We start from the raw sequence: 18,740 nt of genomic DNA on the forward strand, positions 1-18,740 counted from the left end.
GAGACATCAACATTTCTCTCAGTAACTGGAAGAATAGGTACAGTTGAAGTTCAGCAATGATTAAGAAGATGTGAACAGTACTCTCAATTGAATTGATATTTACAGAACACTCCAACCTACAAGAGCAAAATATAAGTTTTCATACTGCCTATGAAACATTTAGGAAGACAGACCACCTGCTGAGCCAAGAATAAGTCTTAACAATTAAAAGAATCAAAACTAGGGGCATCTGGGTGGCTCAGTTAGTTGAGTGTCCGACTTCAGCTCAGGTCATGATCTTGCAGTCAATGAGTCTGAGCCCTGCATCGGGCTCCTAGCTAACAGTTCAGAGAGCTTGGAGCCTGCTTCAGATTCTGTGTTTCCCTCTCTCTCTGCTCCTCTCCCACTCACACTCTGTCTCTCAAAAATGAATAAATGTTAAAAAAAATTTTTTTAAATAAATACATAAATAAAAGAATCAAAACTATACACAGCCCATTCCCTTATCACAGTGGAACTAAATTAGAAATCAGTAACAGTAAGATATCTGGAAAATTTTCAAGCATTTACAAATTAAACAACCTACTTCAAAAATAACTCAAGGACCAAAGAAGAAATCACAAAGGAAATCAGAAAATATCTTGAGATGAATGAACATGAAAACCCAACCTATCAAAATTCTGAGATGCAGATAAAAAGGTGCTTTGAGGAAATCTGTAGTTTTCTATGCTTATATTTGGGGGTGGGGAGGGGAGGCCTAAAGCCAATGACCTAAGCTTCCACCATAAAAAGCTACAAAAAAAATGGAACAAATTAAACCAAAATAAGCAGACACTAACAGAGAACAGAAATCAATAACATAGAAAACTGAAAACAGAGAAAGATGAATGGAACCAAAAACAGGTTCGGGGGGGGGGGGGGGGATCAACGAAACTGACAGACCTCTAGCTACACTGAGTGAGCAAATACAGAAATCATCAATATCAGGAATGAAAGGGGAAACATTACTTAAGAGTCTACAGACACTGACGAAACAAGAGACTATTATGAATGATCTCATGCCAATAAATTTGACAACTAAGATGAAATGGACAAATTTTTTAAAAGACACAGATTACCAATACTGACTCAGGAAGTAACAGATAACCTAAATAGCCCTACATCTATTCAAGAAATTAAATACGTAATTTAAAAATGTTCCCACAGGGGCGCCTGGGTGGCGCAGTCGGTTAAGCGTCCCACTTCAGCCAGGTCACGATCTCGCGGTCCGTGAGTTCCAGCCCCGCGTCGGGCTCTGGGCTGATGGCTCAGAGCCTGGAGCCTGTTTCTGATTCTGTGTCTCCCTCTCTCTCTGCCCCTCCCCCGTTCATGCTCTGTCTCTCTCTGTCCCAAAAATAAATAAACATTGAAAAAAAAATTAAAAAAAAAAAATGTTCCCACAAAGAAAACTCCAGTTGTCAAATGGTTCACTGGTGAATTCCATCAAACATATAAAGACAGAAGTAATACCAATCCTACATAAATTCTTCCAGAAAGTAGAGGAGGGAACATTTTCAAACTGATTTTATATGGCCAGCAAGCATTAGATTGATTCCCAAACCAGAAAAAGTCATTATGAGAAAAGTATACATCAATATCTCTCTCAAACATAGATGCAAAAATCTTTAACAAAATAGCAAGTCAAATTCAGCAATACATAAGAAAGAATGCAAGGTTGATTTTACATTTTTAAAAACTCAATGTTATTAATCATTTAACAGAATAAAGGAGAAAAACCAATATGATAATTTCAATAAACACAAAAATATTTAACAAATTTCCACACTTACTCATAACAAAACTTCAGACAACTCAGAATAGTCTAGAACTACCTTAATTTGATAAAGGGCATCTGTAAAATACTGACATAATAATAAATAATAAACATTGTGTTCGACATTACATTGCAGTTCATAGCTAGTGTAATGAGGCAAAAAAAAGAAATGAAAAGCATAAAGATGGGGAAGGAAGAAGTTAAGATATCTTTATAAGAGACATGATTATACAGAAAATCCTAAGGAATCTAGAAAACAAATACAAAAACTATTAAGTGATTAGGAAGACTGTAGAATACAAGGTATATGGGTGTGTGTGTATAATATACTCATTATATTTTTATATCTATCAAAAAACAACTAGAAAGTTTTAAACATTTAAATACCATTTATAATAGCAATCAAAAACATGGAATACCTGGGTTTATCCCTAACAAAATATGTACAAGACCTGTAAAATGAAAGCTACAAAACACTGCCAGGACCAATTAAACTGAAATAAATGAAGAGATATACCATATTTATGGATTGGAAGATTCAGTATTATTAATAAGACTATTCTTCCCAAATTCATCGATACATTCAATTCAATTAAAATCAAAATCTCAGAGGTTTTTTGTAGAAATGTACAAACTAATTATAAAATGTGTATGAAAATCCAAATGAACAGGATGATCAAAATAATTTTGAAAATTAAGAACAAAGTAGGAATACTTAAAATACCTGATTTCTAGAATTTTTTCTCTTTTTTTTTAAAGTTTACTTGAGAAAGAAAGCACGTGCAAGTGGGGGAGGGGCAGACAGAGAGGATGAGGAGGCTCTGCAGAGACAGAAGGGGAGAGAGAATCCCAAGGAGGCTCCACGCTGCTAGCACAGAGCTGGTTGCAGGGCTCAATCTCACAAACCTCAAGACCATGATCTAAGCCAAAATTGAGTCGGATGCTTAATCAACTGAGCCACACAAGCACCCCTGATTTATAGAATTATTATTATTAAGCACAGCAATCAAGACAGTTTGGTAATAGCCCGAGGATAAACGTATAGAAAAATGGAATAGAATACAAAACCCAAAAATAGACCTATATATCAACCAATTCCTAAAGGTGCCAAGGTAATTCAATTGTTAGGAAGTTCAACAATTGGATATTCATATGGAATGAAAATGAATTTTGTCTTTACTTCACATATTTTGTATATGTACAAAAACTAACTCAAACATACCATAAACCTAAGAGAAAATGTAAAATCTTAAAACTTTAAAAAGAAAACACAGGAAGACATTTTATGGACCTTAGCCGCCTGATAAACTGTACTTTATCAAAATTAAAAACTTCTGCTATTTTAAAAACATCATTATAAAAACTAAGTGGTCAGTATGCACATAAAACAATTAAAACCACAGTAAGAACTTAATACTCATTGAAGAACTAAAATTTGAAAGACTGACAATTCTAAATGTTGGTAAGAATATAGAGCTAATAGTGATGCACTATCCAATACAGTAACCACTAGGCACATACAGCCATTTAAATCTGACTTGATAACTGCAATAAAAATTCAGTCCCTCAGATGCACTAGCCATATTTTACCTGCTCAACAGCCACAAGTGGCTAGTGACTAAGGCATGGGAGAGTGCAGATACAGAACAGTTTCATCATTGCAGAAATGACTACAGGATGAATTAATGCAGAACATATGAAATGCTCACGCCATTGCTAGTAGGAATGTAAAATTTTGCCAGCAAGTTTAGCAGCCTCTTTGAAAGTCAAACAACTTACCATATAACCCAACAATTCGACCCTGCACTTATACTCTTACTTTGCAATAATGAGAAAACACCCTTTCACCCAGTCAGGACAATATCAAAAGAGGCCTGCTAAAACAGATGATTAAAATAAAATGCAAAGTCTCATGATATCATGCCCAAAATGTCCAGGATTTAACTGAAAACCACTTCTCATACCAAGATTCAGGAAAACCTCAACTTGAATGAGAAAAGACAATTAACTGATGCCAATACCAAAATGACACAGATTTAAGAATTATTTCACAAGGATTTTAAAGCAGTAATGATAAAAATGCTTCAGTGAGTACTTACTAACACACTGGAAACAAATGGAAAATAGAAAATCTAAAAAATAGTTTCAGCAAAGAAATAAAAGATACAAAGAATGAAATCTCAGAACTGAAATTATAACAACTGAAATAAAAAAGCCAATGGATGGGCTCAACAGCAGAATGGAGGAGAGGGAAAAAAAAGAATCAGTGAACTAAAAGATAAAATAAGAAAAGTTACCAAATCTGAACAACATAAAGGAAATATACTGAATACAAATGAACAGAGAGCCTCAGGTATCTATGAAACTATAACAAAAGTTCTAACATTGATGTCTTCAGTCTTGGAAGTTGAAGAGAAATAGAACAGGGTTGAAAAAGTATTTGAAAACAATATGGTTGAAAAGTTCTCATATTTGGGAATCTCAAACAGTGTAAACCCAAAGAAATTCACACAAAGAGAGAGCATAGACAAACGTATGAAAACTAAAGACAATGGAAAAATTCTTGAAAGTAGCATGAAAAAAACCTTTACCTTGATCTATATAGGAGAAAAACAATTAGAATGTCAGTGTATTTCTCATCAAAACCCATAGAGGTCAAAAGGAACTGGTACAATATTTTTCAAATGCTGAAAGAAAAAGAACTGTCAACCTAGAATTCTTCAACCAGCAAAAATATCCTTGAGGAATGAAGAGAATATACAATGTAGTATCTACAGCAACCATTAAAAGTCATACAAAGAGATACATCTAAAAACACTACAGTAAATTAACATGGAATTCTAAAAAGTATTCAAATAACCTACAAGAAAGTAGGAAAAAAAGAAATAAAAAACAGAGGGAACAAACAGAAAACAAAAAATAAAATGGCCCACTTATGTCCTATCATATCAATAATTACCTTTATTTGCAAGAGCCCCAAACTGTAAACTAAAATGTTCTATAATAAGTGAGTAGTTAAAAATATTATAGTACATCCATACCATGGAATACTATACCAGTAATAAAACAGAATGAATGAACTACTGACATACACTACAACATGGATAAATCATTATGCTGAGTGAAAAAAGGCCCATGATTCTATTTATATAACATTCTATATTCTATTTATATGACATTCTCAAAATGATAAAATTGGAAAGACGGAGAATGGACTAGTGGTTGCCAGGGGTGGGGGATGAGGGATGGTAGAGAGTAGGGTGTGTGCGTGTGTGAGAGATTATAAAGGGGTTCAAGGAGGGAAATCTTTGTGGTGAGATTGCAGTCTTGATTACATGAATCCACACTTGATAAAAATGCCAAAGAACCATATACTAACTTTATATCAATATGTATCTCTTAGTTTTTACATTAATCTATAGTTATATAAGATCTAACTAATAGGGGAAACTGGGTAGATGGTACACAGAACCTCTCTGTACTATCTTTGCAACTTCCTGTGAACCAATAATTATTTCAAAGTAAAAAGTGAATTAACTTTGTGAATTATTTTAAGAGTTCACTATCAGCATTTCTATGATACACACAAGTAAATTTGCTCCCTTTTCTCAAAAACCCCCCAAAATGATCACAGCAGCTTTATTTATAATAGCTAAAAACTGCAAACAATTCAGTGTTCATTAACAGTGAGTGACAATAAAAAGAAGAATGAAGCATTCATATACACAACATGGATGAATCTCAAAAATATTAAACTGAAAGAAACCACACACAAGACTTCACAGCTCCATTTATATGACATTCTAGAATAGGCAAAACTAAAGTGATTAGTACAGATTAACAGTTGTTAGGAGCTGGATGTAGGGAGAGGTTCTGAACAAAAAGGGGCAATTTAAAACAGTTTTCCAGGGTGATAGGACTGACTGTACCCTACCTGTAGTGAGAGCTACATGAATCTGCACGTGTTAAAGCTCACAGAACAAGTAAAAAAGTCAATTTTACCATATGTAAAAGTTTTTAAATTAACAGCAACAATAATAACCATCATTTCCCATTACAATTTTTGAAATTCCATGGTCAATTATTTGATAGTTTAAAAACAATATTCTAGTTCTACTACTGGCACTGCTTAGTTGATGCTGAGTAATTTAACCTCATACTCTTAGTTTCTCTTTATAATATGAAAGGAAATAATTAAATGCTCTTCAAAGCTTCTTCCTATTCTAAAAGCTATTCCTATTCTGGGCTTCTGTTACATATTTATTGTCTCAAAATTAACAAGGAACACAAAATATTTCTGTACAGTCAAGTGGATTCTAAATTCTTGCTTCAAACAGTATGGGCTGGCTTTCAATAGTCTCTGCTATTGGTTTTATGTGATGTTTTTATGGGGCTCTGAACATTTGACCTTACTTATTAGTTTTGATTAGATGATCTTTAGATAACAGCACTCTCCCCTATTTGAAATAACCAGGCCTCAGCCTACAAGGATTATATAAGATTTCTATTCCCTTTATAACATCAGACATTCTCTACATTTTTCTATTAAAAAGTCTGTGAACCAGCATTCATGCTACCTAAATGATACCTGTTATTTTAAATTTTATAAAACATGTGGTATTGGGATTACTGAAGAATAAAAAGTAAGCCAGTTTTAATGGCTTCACACATTATGATAAAGTACTTTCTTTTTAACCCTATATGGAAAATCTAGAGTTCCCCAAATCTTTTGCAATCTTTCACATCTCCTATAGAAGACCTGCAAACTAGCAACATTTCAGACTACATTATCTTTTACTGAAATGTTGTTTATCTATAAGGATGAGCAAAGCCAGCAATAGAGTTCACACAATTTTAATTTCAAACTCAGTGTTCACAGAAAACTCTGGTTGCAATTAATGGCCTTTGGTTTAAATTTTCTTCAGTGATGGCTTCTCTTAAAAAAAGACCAGAGAACAAATGATTATCCATTTTAACAATACTCTCAATTTCATACAGCAGAATCAGCAGAATAATTTTTGAATACTTATGGAAATCATCCAATCTTCTCACTTTGAGAAATGAAAAAAATGTGGCACATATATATGCCAACAAATATTCAATTAACTATACTGGTGTAATACTGGTTTTTTTTTTTTTCTGATAAAAATTCAAATATCTAGGTAATGACAGATGGACTGATTTTACAAATGTAGGCCAACAGATTCAGTAACTCCCCTTTATCACCTATATTTCTGGTTTAAGAAACTATGAATCAATTCATTTAATTCTTTAAAATATAAATGATATAAAATTACAATACATTGGAAAAGGAAAACTAATCAATATTTTCTTATAACTCCACTGCCATGTTAAACTTTGAGAAAGCTGCAAGTCAAATAAATTTCTTACATTTCCTTGTTGTTTAGATCACATATGCACACACACTCACATACATACACACACAAATCAACATCTTTGTATTTTCCTCACTGCTGCCCTGAGATTTACTAAACATGACATTAAAAAGCATCTGAGGGGCTCCTGGGTGGCTCAGTCGGTTAAATACCTGACTCTTGATTTCAGTTCAGGTCATCATCTCACAGTTCGTGAATTCAAGCTCCATGTCGGACTCTGAACTGACAGTGAGGAGCCTATTGGGATATTCTCTCTCTCTCTCTCTCTCTCTCTCTCTCTCTCTCTCTCTCTCTCTCTTTCTCAATCTCTCACTCTCTCTCCCTCTCCCTTTCTCTCTAACTCTCCCTCTGTCTCTGCCCCTCCCTCGCTCTAGCTATCACTCTCTCTCTCAAAATAAATAAATAAACTTAAAAAATACACTTAAAAAAAGCATCTGAAAGTTCCTCATATTTCCTTCCATACATCTATTAAGAACTGATCTTATATTAGAAAGCACCCTGGCACAGCAACTAAATTCCACAGAAAACTCAAATCTATATTAATATTAAATAAAAGCCATGGCAAAACACTTTTATTTAGTGGTATTAGATTTGTCAATAAGACTGGAAAAAAAAAGTATTTCAACTATCTCTTTATAGAAATAATTAGCTTAAAAATCAAAAGGCTTGGAGCACATGGGTGGCTCAGTCATTTAAATATCCCACTTCGGGGGCGCCTGGGTGGCTCAGTCGGTTAAGCGTCCGACTTCGGCTCACGTCATGATCTCACGGTCCGTGAGTTCGAGCCCCGTGTCGGGCTCTGTGCTGGCAGCTCAGAGCCTGGAGCCTGCTTCAGATTCTGTGTCTCCCTCTCTCTCTGCCCCTCCCCCGTTCATGCTCTGTCTCTCTCTGTCTCAAAAATAAATAAACATTAAAAAAAATTTTTTTTTAAATAATAAATATCCCACTTCAGCTCAGGTCATGATTGCTCAGTGCGTGGGTTTGAGCCCCACAATGGGGTCTCTGCTGATAGCTCAGAGCCTAGAGTCTGCTTTGGATTATTCTGTATCTCCCTCTCTCTCTCTCTCTCTGCCCTTCCCTTGCTCACACTCTGTCTGTCAAAAATAAACAAGCATTGAAAACAAAAAATCAGAAGACTTAATCTATTAAAACCAAGCCTTTAGAATCCCATGGACCATATGTGTATAAAGGGAATGTTTTAATATGAATGCGACACCAGCCTGGGAGCCTGGCTCTTTAGCTCTAATGCCAAACAAGGGAAACACAAATCAGGAAAAAACCCAGTCACCTTTAAAAATTCTAAGCCCTCAGCTAAATATCATAACTTTATTACGACCATTAAATCACAGCTGGCCAATGAGAAGCTAACTGTAGTCCTTAGTATAGTCTGGGCAAGTAAAACACAGTCATATTATATTAGGCACAATTTAATGAAAGTGTTTATGTCAGGTGTTGGAAGTTTCCAGGAGACTAGCTCCTGACTTACCATAAAACAATTAAGTATCCATTACTGTAAAGTGACCTTTTTGGTTTTTCCTTTAAAGAATCTTAAAGCAACAACTGAAAAAAAGCCCTTGCACACGTTTTGAGATCAGACACAAAACTGAAAATTAAAGACCAGACTATTCAAGTCGTCCACAAATGCCATTTCTCTGAATTCCGTGGGTCTGCAATGGAGTGTGAATGGGAGTGGGCTGTAAGGCAGAACTCGGTAGGACAGGGCATGTGGAAAGAATATCAGCAGCTAGGCAAGAGAATCTTTAAAAGGACTCTCAGGGAAAAAAAGATCTCAAGAACATTCTTCCTCTCTAACTTAAGCCAAATCTTACACTGTTGCTTTCAAATTTTATAACACACTTACTCCATCCTTTATGGTTGTCCTTTTTGATTAGAACCATATGAGAGATCCTGCTCCAATTTATAAGTTCTATAGAACATAGTTTATAATTAAAAACAAATTTCGTATAGAATGAAAAATAGAAATTGTTAGTGATCAAATTTTCATATCCACAGAGAAAGCACCACGATACCATGCAATCTACAAATGGGCTTCTTTTAAATTTTTTTTTTCAACGTTTATTTATTTTTGGGACAGAGAGAGACAGAGCATGAACGGGGGAGGGGCAGAGAGAGAGGGAGACACAGAATCGGAAACAGGCTCCAGGCTCCGAGCCATCAGCCCAGAGCCTGATGCGGGGCTCGAACTCCCGGACCGAGAGATCGTGACCTGGCTGAAGTCGGACGCTTAACCGACTGCGCCACCCAGGCGCCCCCAAATGGGCTTCTTTTAAAGGAAGAACAAATTGGTGAACAAAACTGTAAAAGAAAAACTAACATCCACATACTAGTTTTAAGACAATTTTCTTTCCAATTAAAAAAATATATATATTGTTTATAGAAAGTTACAAAGGTAAGCAGCATTATCTACAATAACCAAATTATGGAAATAGCCCAAGTGTCCACTGACTGATAAATGGATAAAGAAGATGTGGTATGTATATTTACAATGGAATATTACCCAGCCATAAAAAATAATGAAATCTTGTCATTTGTAACAACATGGATGGACCTAGAGAGTATTATGCTAAGTTAAATAAGTCAGAAAAAAACAAATACAATATGATTTCTTCACATGTGGAAGTTAAGAAACAAAACAAAAGAACAAAGGGGGGGAAAGAGAGAGAGAGAGAGGCAAACCAAGAAAAAGACACTTACAGAGAACAAACTGATGGTTACCAGAGGGGAGGTAGGTTAAATAGATTTTATAGATTAAGGAGTGCACTTGTGATGAGCACCAGGTGTTGTTTATGGAAAGGTTGAATCATTAAATTGTACACCTGAAATTAACTAATCGGAATTTAAATAAAAACTTTAAATAAATAAAAAGAAGGAAGGGGAAGAAAAGGATAAGAAGGAACCAAGGTAAAGCAATTTGTTGTTTGGCACAGCCAGGTCAATAGCCTAGAAACAGGTAACATTTTGAAAGGATACCTCCACACTACAGAGCAGAAACAGGAAGAAAAGAAAAAAAAAAAACCCACATCACTAAAGGCAGTGAAATAAATAACTGTGTATAAAGCTTAGTTTCCCACACTTACTTGTTCATTTGTTTTTTGGGGATACCCTTTTGAATGAACTGTTTTAAGTTCCTCTAGCTCACCTACAATATTTTTGAAAGTATGTTATTACAAAGTACAGTTTCTATTTGAGTTATTTTGTTAAGGATAAAGCAACTCAAATACTACACTACTGATAAACACAAGAATACTAAAAGTCAATTATGCTTACTCCTAATCCAGGAATAAATGAAAACTAAGATTGACTCAGCTCATAGACCTTAGTTTTTGCCACCTCTTTCCCTCTTTATTTCTGCTATTTATACTGCTGAGTTCATTACCACTTTCATACTTGGAAATGTTTGCTTTTCCTGCTTGGACTTGCTTTACAAATCACTGAATTGTCACTTTTTCACACAACAGGATTTCATCACAGAGTATAATTAATCCCACTAAAGCAAACATGGTAAACTTTAGGCCCAGCTAAGGGACCATGGATGAATTAATCTCTACAATAATGATGATACAGTTTAATACACAAGATTTTGGTGAGGTTAATGTATGTGAAAGAGCTCTAAATGTTTAAAGTGTCACACAGAGGTGAGGGTCTCCATTTCTTCATCTGTCATATGGGAGGATTCCAGTAGCTGACCACTAAAGACTTCCTTCCATCTCTAAAATTCCTTTAATATTTACATTTGAAACACATAAAAACTCTACTTACTGATAGGATAACATTACAGTTATAAGAGACTTAGGGAAATCAACTCAAACTTCTCATCTCATAAAAGGTGTCCAAAGGTAACCCAGGGAACCTGCTGACTGGAAAAGTCAGTAGGAAACTTGGGGCAGGCAAGACCTGACTACAGCAAAATCTCTTCCGGCATGTGATGCTGTTCGCCATTCTGTGAGCTTAAAACCTTTCTTCACCATAGCTTAAACAATTACCTTTCAAACTGGTGACAATGAAAAGCTCTTTAAAAATATGTAAATATTATTTTGGAAAAATGACCTAACTTCTAGTAGTTCAATTAAGAATGATACTAAGAGCGACAAGATGGTGGAGCAGCATGGAGACCCTCAACTTGTCTCATCCCTGAAATGCAGCTATATCAGCACCAAACCATTTTGCACATTTAGGAAATTGATCAGAGGATTAACACATCAATCTGCATAACTTTAGCCACAGAACTCAGCAGGTATGCAGTTCTGTACAGGTGAACTGGGGGAGAGAAAAGCCGTGGAGGGTAGGGAGCTGTTTTTGTGGAGGACAGAGAAAGGGGGAGAGTGCAAAAAAAAAAAAAAAAACCACTCCCCTGAAAGTTTCTGGAGAGAAAGACAAAGAGTGAAAACACTCACAGGGGACTGAACAAGAAATCTGTTCCCCAAAACCACTGACAGAAAGGAGAGGGTTTCAATACCACCAGGATTCTATAAACTGTGGAATGCAGACTCTGAAGTTGCACAGCTTGGTGCCTAGATGTGCTCTGGTGAGGAAACAGGGTGAAGTCCCAGAAGCTGGCAACGTGGTCTGAGGGGTCCATGTGCCACACAGGGAGAAGCAGTTCCCCTGCTAGGAGAGCATTTGGTAGAGGCTACATGACCTCCCCACAGGCAATGGTTCCAGTGGACCCTAGAGAGCAGCCACATTTGCTGGTATTGGGACAAAGATGCCAGAGTGCAGTGAAACGTGGCACTGGCTGTGTTGTGATTTGCCATCATCTCTGAACCTCTGCCACTGTGTGATGGCAGGAACGATTTGTGAGGCAAGCCGGCAGGGCCCATTGTTTGGTGAGACCCTCCCACAGAGAGTCTGCACAGATCCAAGCCACAGGGGTCTCTGAAGTGTGGGGTTTTAAACACAGCCCCAACTGAGATAAAACTCTGGCAGGTGGATGGCTTGGACACGAACAGGGTAAGAGGCTGGGAGTGGATGGAAACCTGAGACAAAGGACAGGTGCCAGAGGCTAGGGAGATGGGTGAAGCCGTTTCCACCTCTCCCCGGCAGGCGCAGGCACACCACACTGACCCACCCCAGTGAGCTAAGCAGTGCCACCTATTGGAGAGCAGAGGCATTACAACAAGCCCCACCCAACTGCCCCCTCTGAGCACTTCCCCTAGAAAACCAGCACAAGTCCCTCTACCTGCTTAGTGTACAGACTATAGAGTGCTTCATAGTTTGAGTTCTAGGGGAAATGGGATGTAGTAACTTCATTCGCTTTTCATTCTGTTTGCTGGTTCATTTATTCGTTTTTTTATACTTCTGTTTTTGTTTAAATTTTTTTGTCTTTGTTTTTGTTGTTTTCCTTCTCTTTTTTTCGGATACAGAAAGAAAAAAATTATTTTTATTTTCTTTTTTTAAATTTTTTAAACATTTTTTTTACTTTATTTTTTAAAATTGTTTATTCTTTCATTTTATTTCATTTTATCCTATTTTATTCTATACATTTTAAAATTGTTAAATGTTTTCTTAATTTTTTGTCTTTTCTTTCTTTTCTTTCCCTTTTTTCTCTATTCTATCAAGCTTCTTTCAACAAGCAGACCAAAATACACCTAGGATCTAGCTTCCTTTTTTGAATTTTTGTTTTGCTTTAAATTTTTTTAATTTTAATTTTATTTTTTTCTTCCTCCAAAATGACAAAACAAAGGAATTCACCCCAAAAGAACAGGAAGAAATCACTGCTAGGGGCTTAATCAACACAGATATAAGCAAGATGTCTGAATTGGAATTTAGAACCACAATAAGAATACTAGCTGGGGTTGAAAAAAACATAGAATCCTTTTCTGTGGAGATGAAAGAAGTAAAGTCAGGATGGAATTAAAAATGTTATAACCAAGATCAAATGGATGCCTGGACAGCAAGGATGGATGAATAAGAGCAGTGAATCAGCAATATAGAAGACAAAATTATGGAGAATAATGAAGTAGAAAAAAAAGGGAAACAAAGGCAAAAGAGCACGTCACAAGACTGAGAGGACACAGTGACTTATTAAAAAGGAATAATCTCTGAATCACAGGAGTCCTAGAAGATGAAGAGAGAGAAAAAGGGGCAGAAGGTTTATAGCAGAAAATTTTCCTAATCTGGGGAAGGACACAGACATCAAAATCCATGAAGCACAGAGAACTCCCATTAGATTCAACAAAAACCAACCATCACCAAAACATATCATAGACAAATTCACAAAATACACACACACAGAAAGGATTATGAAAGCAGTAAGGGAAAAAAAAAAAGTCCTTAACATATCAGAGAAGCCAGATCAGGTTTGCAGCAAACCCATCCACAGACACGTGGCAGGCCAGAAAGTAGTAACATGATATATTCAAAGTTCTGAATCAGAAAAAGATGCAGCCAAGAATTCTTTATCCAGCAACGCTGTCATTCAAAATAGAAGTAGAGATAATGAGTTATCCAGACAAACAAAAACTAAAGGAGTTTGTAACCACTAAACCAGCCCTGCAAGAAATGTTAAGGGGGACCATTTGATGGGAGAAAAGACAAAAACAAACAAACAAGCGAAAAAACACCAAAAGCAACAAAGACTAGAAACAACCAAAGAACATCACCAGAAATACCAACTCTATAGGCAACACAATAGGACTAAATTCATATCTTTTAGTACTCACTCTAAATGTCAATGTACTAAACACTCCAATCAAAAGACAAATGGTATCAGCATGGATAAGAAAACAAGACCCAACTAGATGCTGCTTACAAGAGACCTATTTTAGACCTAAAGACATCTGCAAATTGAAAGTAAGGGGATAGAAAACCATCTATCAAGCTAGTGGTCATCAAAAGAAAGCTAGAGTAGCCATACTTACATCAGACAAACTAGATTTTAAAATAAAGACTGTAACAAGGAATGAAGAAGGGCATCATATCATAATTAAGGGTTATATCCACCAAGAAGATCTAACAATTAAAAATATTTATGCTCCCAACGTGACACATCCAAATATGTAAATCAATCATGAAAATAAAGAAACTCACTGATAATAATACCATAATAGTAGGGGACTCAACACCCCACTTAGAGCAATGGACAGATCATCTAGGCAGAAAATCAATAAGGAAACAATGCTTTGAATGACACACTGGACCACATGGACTTAACAGATATATTCAGAACATTTCACCCTAAAGGAGCAGAATACACATTCTGCTTGAGTGCACATGGAACATTCTCCAAAACAGATCATATACTGGGACACAAATCAGCCCTCAACAAGTACAAAAAGACAGAAAACATACCTTGCATATTTTTGGACCACAACACTATGGAATGAAATCAACCACAAGAAAAAATTTGGAAAGATCATGAACACTTGGAGATTAAAGACAACTACTAAAGAATGACTGGGTAAACCAAGAAATTAAAGAGGAAATTAAAAAGTACATGGAAGCCAATGAAAAAGGAAACATGACAATCCATAACCTCTGGGATGCAGCAAAGGTGGTCATAAGAGGGAGGTATATAACAATTTAGGCCTTCCTAAAGAAGGAAGAATGGTCTTAAATACACAGCCTAACCTTACAGCTAAAAGAGGTAGAAAAAGAACAGCAAATAAAGCCCAAAACCAGCAGAAGGGAAATAATAAAGATGAGAGCAGAAATCAATGATATCGAAATAAAAAAAAAAAAAAAAAAGGTAGAACAGATCAATGAAACCAGGAACTGGTTCTTTGAAAGAATTAACAAAACTGATAACCCCCTAGCTAGACTGATAAAAAAGAAAAAGGAAAGGACCCATAATAAATAAAATCATGAATGAAAGAGGAGAGATCACAACCAACACTGCAGAAATACAAACAATATTAAGAGAATAATATGAGCAATTATATGCCAATAAAATGGGCAGTCTGGAAGAAATGGACAAATTCCTAGAAAAATATAAACTACCAAAACAGAAACAGGAAGATATAGAAAATTGGAACAGGCACATAACCAGTAAAATCAAACCAGGAATCAAAAATCTCCCAACAAACAAGAGTCCAGGGCCAGATGGCTTTCCAGGGGAATTCTACCAAACATTTAAAGAAGAGTTAACACCTGTTCTTTTAAAGCTGTTCCAAAAAATACAAATGGAAGGAAAACTTCCAGCCTCATTCCACGAGGCCAGCATTACCTTGATTCCAAAACCAGACAAAGACCCCACTAAAAAGGAGAACTACAAATTTCCCTGATGAACATGGATGCAAAAATTCTCAACAAGATACAAGAAAACCAGACCCAACAATACATTAAAAGAAGTACTGACCACAATCAAGTAGGATTTATTCCTGGGATGACAGCTGATACAATATCCACAAAACAATCAATGTGATACATCACATTAATAAATGAAAGGATAAGAACCACATGATCCTCTCAATAGATGCTAAAAAAGCATTTGACAAAATATAGCATCCTTTCTTGATTAAAAAAAAAAACAAAACCCTGAAGAAAGTAGGGACAGAAGGATCATACCTCAAGGTCATAAAACCATATATGAAAGACCCACAGCTAATATCATTCTCAATGCAGAAAAACTGAGAGCTTTTCCCTGAAGGTCAGAAACATGACAAGTCTATACACTCTCACCACTGTTATTCAACATTGTGTTGGAAGTCCTCACCTTAGCAACCAGACAACACAAAGAAATAAAAGGAATCCAAAGTGGCAAGGAGGAAGTCAAACTTTCACTCTTTGCAGATGACATGATCCTCTATGTGGAAAACTCAAAAGACTCCACCAAAAAACTGCTAGACATGATACATGAATTCAGCAAAGTCACAAGATATAAAATGAATGTATAGAAATCGGTTGCATTTCTATATACCAATAACGAAGCAGCAGAAAGAGAAATCATAGAAGCTATCCCATTTACAATTGCACCAAAAACCATAAACCTATCCAAAGAGGTGAAAAATCTATACACTAAAAACTATAGAAAGCTTATAAAAGAAATTGAAGACACAAAGAAATGGAAAAAAAATTCCATGCTCATGGATTGGAAGAACAAATACTGCTAAAATGTTGATATTACACAAAGCAATCTATATATTCAATGTAATCCCTATCAAAATAACACCAACAGTCTTCACAGAGCTAGAACAAACAATCCTAAAATTTGTTTGGAACCACAAAAGACCCTGAATAGCCAAAGAAATCTGGAAAAAGAAAACCAAAGCTGGAGGCATCACAATTCTAGACTTCAAGCTGTATTTCAAAGCTGGAATCATCAAGACAGTATGGTACTGGCACAAAAATGGACACAAAGATCAATGGAACAGAATAGAGAACCCAGAAATGAACCCACAAACATATGGCCAACTAATCTTTGACAAAGCAGGAAAGAATATCCTATGGAAAAAAGGCAGTCTCTTCAGCAAGTGGTGTGGGGAAAATTGGACAGCGACATGCAGAAGAATGAACCTGGACCACTTTCTTACACCATATATAAAAATAAACTCAAAATGGATGAAAGACCTAAATGTAAGACAGGAAACCATCAAAATCTTAGAGAAGAAAACAGGCAAAAACTACTTTGACCTCGGCCGCTCCAACTTCTTAGTTGACATATCTCCAGAGGCAAGGGAAGCAAAAGCAAAAGTGAACTATTGGGACTTCATCAAGAAAAAAAAGCTTCTGCACAGCAAAGGAAACAATTCGCAAAACTAAAAGGCAAGTGACAGAATGGGAGAACATATTTGCAAATGACATATCAGATAAAGGGTTAATATCCAAAATCTATGAAGAACTTATCAAACCAACAGCCAAAAAACAAATAATCCAGTGTAGACATGGCAAAAGATATGAATAGACACTTTTCCAAAGAAGACATCAGGTAGCTAACAGATAAATGAAAAGATGCTCAACATCACTCATCATCAAGGAAATACAAATCAAAACCACAATGAGGTACCACCTCACACCTGTCAGAATGGCTAAAATCAACTCAGGCAACAAGAGATGTTGGCGAGGATGTGGAGAAAGGGGAACCCTTTTGCACTGGTGGTGGGAATGCAAACTGGTGCAGCCACTCCAGAAAACATATACAGGTTCCTCAAAAAATTAAAAATAGAACTACCCTACGACCCAGCAATTGCACTACTAGGTATTTATCCAAGGGATAAAGGTGTGCTGTTTCAAAGGGACACATGCACCTCAATGTTATAGCAGCACTATTGACAACAGCCAAAGTATGGGAAGAGCCCAATGTCCACTGAGTGATGGATGGATAAAGATGTGGTATATATATACAATGGGATATTACTCAGCGATCAAAAAGAATGAAATCTTGCAATTTGCCACAACTTGGATAGAACCAGAGTGCATTATGGTAAGTGAAATAAGTCAGAGAAAGACAAATATGATTTCATTCATATGTGGAATTTAAGACACAAAATAGATGAATATACAGGAAGGGAAGCAAAAATAATAAAAAAAAAAACAGGGAGACAAACCGTAAGAGACTCTTACAAAGAACAAACTGAAGTTTGCTGGAGGGGTGTTGGGTGGGGAGGATGGGCTAAATGGGCAAGGGGCATTAAGGAGGACACTTGTTGGGATGAGTACTAGGTGTTATATGTAAGTGATGAATCACTAAATTCTATTCCTGAAATCATTATTACACTAAAAAAAAAAAAAATGATACAAACAGCAAAAGGGGCTCCAGATTTAACTGTACAGCCATTCATTTGGCTTGTGTGATATTCAATTTAAAGTCAACAGGTGGGTGACTGGGTGGTGCAGTTGGTTAAATGTCCGACTGATTTTGGCTCAAGTCATGATCTCACAGTCCATGAGTTCAAGACCTGTGTTGGGCTCTGCACTGACCATGAGGACTCTGTTTGGGATTCTCTCTGCCCCTTCCTCTCTCTCTGGCCCTTTCCTGCGCTCTCTCTCTCTCTCTCTCTCTCTCTCAAAATAAACTTAAAAAAAAAAAGTCTTTATAAAAAAAATAAAGTCAATAGGCATGATACAAACCCTATCTAAACTTTCCAAATTAAAGGGTTTCAATTCTGATTTTGTTACTTAACTAGATATGTGATCTTGGGCAATTTATTTATTTCTCTGATCCTCAGTCTCATCTTTAAAATAGGAATAATACCAAGTATATCACACCTGGTTACTGTGAATTAAAGGAGCTAGCTCATGTAAAGGCCCTTTGACGGTCTGGCATATACTTAGTTCCCTTCTCTAATCTCTTTAACTTCTGGGAAATAAAGAATGCTTTTTTCTCCTTTTACTTTATCAGAAAAATTCCTGAAATTAAATGCATGGGGTCCTGGTCCTCAAATTCATTTATCAGCAGTTGTGCAACAACTAAACTGAAATAAAATGAGGGGCATTGTGACCTAATGGAAGGCAAATGAGGTTTGGAGTCAACAAATCTGAATTTGAATCCCAGCCTATCTAAGAGCTTTAGACCTTGAGCAATTTACCAAACCTCTCAAAGCTTCTCATCTGAAAATGAGACTATTATCTAGCAATTTAGCATTCTGTCTTTC

The 18,740-nt window shown here is 36.1% G+C and overlaps 1 protein-coding gene across 10 annotated transcripts in view; it reads right to left on the reverse strand.

Annotated features, from left to right (window-relative positions):
* The window catches only part of PEAK1 (pseudopodium enriched atypical kinase 1), a 310,300-nt gene that overhangs the window by 168,348 nt on the left and 123,212 nt on the right, over nt 1-18,740 (reverse strand). The window lies entirely within an intron of this gene.

The sequence above is a fragment of the Acinonyx jubatus genome, chromosome B3 (assembly GCF_027475565.1).
Source record: "Acinonyx jubatus isolate Ajub_Pintada_27869175 chromosome B3, VMU_Ajub_asm_v1.0, whole genome shotgun sequence".
NCBI lineage: Eukaryota > Metazoa > Chordata > Mammalia > Carnivora > Felidae > Acinonyx > Acinonyx jubatus.